Below are 4,096 nucleotides of genomic sequence, written 5' to 3'. Positions count from 1 at the left end.
TTTGTAACCCCAATACCTGGGATATTACAGTCTCTACCCCTTAAACTAAACTTCGTCCTCGAAGTTTGATCTCTCTCACGTTTCCGGAATGTGGATCAGACTTGTGCAGACTACGACTTTTCTCGAACTCCGTATTGATCTCACTGGATATCATTGAATATATCCCTTGTCCAGATTCTTCCTGGAATCCATTAAGGTTTGTCTCTGAACAGTGGCTTCTTCTTTCAATTCCATGATTTCTTTCAATATCATACTCTTGTTTCCTTTCTCATTGAAGATTAAATAATTGGAACTTCTTCTGGCTGATAGACTTAACTAAGACTAATTTGACAGCATACTCCTATTTGGTAGAATAAGTCTTTGTTTTCCCTTACTACCAAAACTGCAATAATGGTACTTAGTAAGGTACTTACCATGGAAATGGTCATGATGGTTTATTTCCCTAAAAATGGATTTGACTCATTTAGTCCATCCAATCATGGTTTATAGTTAATACCTATAAATATTTTGGTTTCTTTAGGTTCCATGAAAGGAATCATTCTAATAGTATTTAGTTTTGGTAAGGTCTAACTCCTTCGGTCTTTGGACTATTTGAGCTTTATTTGGTCTCCGATACTTCCTTCATCCAACTTCTTTATCCTTGACTTACTTGAGCTTTCATACTTCTGAGTAAATGTTTCTCACTTTCTCAAGTTATTGTCTACTTCTTACTTCCTCGAGGTATGAATCTCGGCTTCTGTTTTGACATCCTTCTGAAAGTAGTGTCCAATAATCTTATGAAAATAAGATCGAACTACCTTTCAGTTCAGACCTTCTTCTCCTATCTTGCTCAAAATATTGAGTCATTGTACATCCAACTCAATCTTTACTCTACCCCTTAGAGTTTTCTTATGGTCTTCAACTCCTTTTCTTCCAACTATTGGTCTTATGATTAGAATATTGGTCTAGGTCTAGCTTAGGGTTTGTACTTCTTCTAAGGTCTCACGAAGAATGTTTGTGGTATATCCACTCAATTGTGGACATCCAACATGAATCCTTCGACTGAATGATTATAAGTCATAATTATTTGGCTAACAAAATTTTATTGGTTCACAACTTCTTGGTACAAATAATCCAATAATGGACTACTTGATACCTATTGTGGCTATTTGTTAACTAAAAATGGATTCTATTATAGGTTCTGATCAACTGAACGAGACTTCCTCTACTTTATCTCGCAGTATTGATCCTATATCAACTATGGTCTTCTGATATCAACTACGGTCTTCTTATATCTGCTATGGTTTCATATATCACCTTCCTTCATTCAGGGTTTATTTTGCAGAAAAACCACTAGCTGACACTATGATTATAGTATCCTAAGTGATTTCCCGTGCATTCCCTCTTCTGTATTGATTGTGGATCTGCTTGAGCTTCACCATAATCACCAGATTTCTCACTTCCATGCTTCTTATGTACTAAAATACTCCTCTGTTGAGGTAAAGCATGAGTTTTTATTGATACTTCCTTCAGGATTTTGTGGTTGCTTCCCACAATTTTACTTCCTTATTCTGATGAACCTTCATCTTGTCTTCAAAATATTCAGAATTCGTCACTTCCTCACACGAATACTATTACCCTCTAGATCTATAGCATCAAGTAAGGACTTGATATTGCAACATGCATTTGCATATCAAAGTCAAACTTCATGTATGGATCTAGTCAAACAATGAAATTCCAATAAAATCCAAGAAGATTCAGCTTTGTGCATATAATACACATCATCATAAGCCTGAATATAATAGTTGAGTATGACATCTCTAATATCAGGCTCCGATGTGTAGTATAGAACACCACATAAGATAGGTTTATATTGTGATACTTATCACGAATACATTGGATTCTACTATTTGTCTCAACCTTTACCTTAATTGCACAATTGCAATGAGATAAACTTGAAACAAAGTGGTTTGGGATGGTTAAGGTTAACCTAATTTTCTCTGGAAGTACTACTTAACTTCCATTTTGTTGAGGACTATCTCACATGATATGTCTAGGTTCTAACATTGCTACTCTAAACACATACTATGGAAATATAGCTCCTACACTTCCATATGTTCTTACTATATAACTAGGGTTCTGATGTGCTTGACACAATTCCCATGGTTTTGGAACACAATTCTTGCTCTGTTGCTGAAGACCTGACTTCTTATTGTTCTCTTCCTAAATACTTTAGATGTTCATCACATAATGATCCTCAGATGAATCATATATGATTAACAACTCTACCATGTAAGTAGACATATATTATTCCTATCACTCTTTCTTAACTTCCATGATTGACTCATCATGGTCTATACTACTTTATATAACTTATATTTATCAGTTACTATGAATTGTTTCACAAGTCTGAATAATTTTATTTAATCATAACATGTGTTGGTACACATCTTCCGATAGGATATCTTCCTTATGGTTGTATCCTCTCTTTGGACTACCATGTATTGTATACCAACTGTGATCTACTCATCTATTGTTTTAAGGACTTATTGATGTCCTACATGTTTGGGATTAGCTAACTAACTTTACTTAGAAAGGATAGATAAGAAAGATTGACTCAAGTGTGTCAGGATTATTCTCAAGTGAATATCCATCTCAAGTCATATGTAGTATTTGGTTGGACTAAGACAACTTCCTATAGACACTACCAATCCTATAGGTCTCCTTTAAAGGGTTTTAATCCTAGGGTCAAAGCATTTGCTCTGATACCAGCTGTGGTGACCCGGCATACCACTGCATGGTGTAGTATGCAAGTCTGATATAACACCAATGAAACACCGTTCCACTAGTATTATATTGCTCAGAGTGGTACAACAGAAACATATGCGCGTCCAAGGCATGTCTATAGAATTACACACAGACTCTGTTACATAAGATCATCACAGCCTCCTACTTTACAATGAGGTAAAACTGCAGATAACTCCAGAAGAACGACTCGTAGTCTAATCCTATCACGAACTCTATTTGTAGAGTATTTAACTAGCTATAAAGGCTAAGAATAGATTCTAGCTAAATAGGAGCTAGGTTTAGGAAGCTAGTTCCCTTCTATGGCTAAACTAGGTTTTCTCCTTGTTGGATGAGGTATCTGACTCTTCTGACAAGGTCCTGTCTCGTGAAGTAGTTGTTGACTCCTCGGCCTTCGAATTGTACTGTAGATCCTCCTTCGATGCCTCCATATCTAAGAAGGGGATTTAAGAGTGGGACGAGTACGAGCGTACTCAACAAGTTCATTATAGGAAAGAGGTGTTTAATGCACTAGCTACGGTATTAGACCAGAAAGTCTGATACCAATGCAAGTTTTCATAACCATTTCTTCAAAAGGTTGCTTTTATTCAGAAGAACTATGTCCGTCAGCCTTCACCGGTTTACTAGAACTTCATGGAGCTCCTTTCCGGCCGCGTTCGCAGTTCCATATCCCGGAACAGGGAGTGACAGGTCATGGTTCTTTACACTCTGCAGAGGTGTGTTGCTTTACCCATAAGAGATCTTAACCTTGGTGCCAACAGAGCCGCGAGCTCGTCCACACTTCCTATGGTGTCACTACAAGAAAAGTTGCCATGGCCGACGAAGTTGAAGTCGCGCTGTGGTTGCTGGTGTACCATGGCCGACGATTTTGGGTCTGTCCGTTGTGCATGTCAAAACGTTTTTTTTTCTCGTTTTTGAGGCCACCTAGCCCGACGAAAACGGCCAAAACGTTGCGTATGGTGGCCCGGGACGTGGTGCATCTCGAATTCTCGGGTTCGCCGGCCGAGTCAACGCAAATCCGCACCGCCGAGGGATGTAGGGCCCAGATGGCAGCCTCTCTGGCATTGTTTTTTTCTCGATCGCGCCATCTCGTTCAACGCTCTCCGATCGAGCCGTTTACGATGCAGGATCATGGGTCCCGCATGTCATCCTCTATGAACCAAAATTCTTTCTATTCTTGGATTTTTTTGACCCCCTGATTTCTGGCTACTTCCTTTTTCTTTTGATCCCTTGCCGCCTTGGAAACGTTGACACCGCTGCTGCTAATTGGGACCCGCATGTCATCCTCTATGAGCAATCAACTTTCTTTTCT

The sequence above is a fragment of the Lolium perenne genome, chromosome 5 (assembly GCF_019359855.2).
Source record: "Lolium perenne isolate Kyuss_39 chromosome 5, Kyuss_2.0, whole genome shotgun sequence".
NCBI lineage: Eukaryota > Viridiplantae > Streptophyta > Magnoliopsida > Poales > Poaceae > Lolium > Lolium perenne.
The sequence above is the reverse complement of the archived record's forward strand: the minus strand, read 5'-3'. Positions refer to the sequence as shown.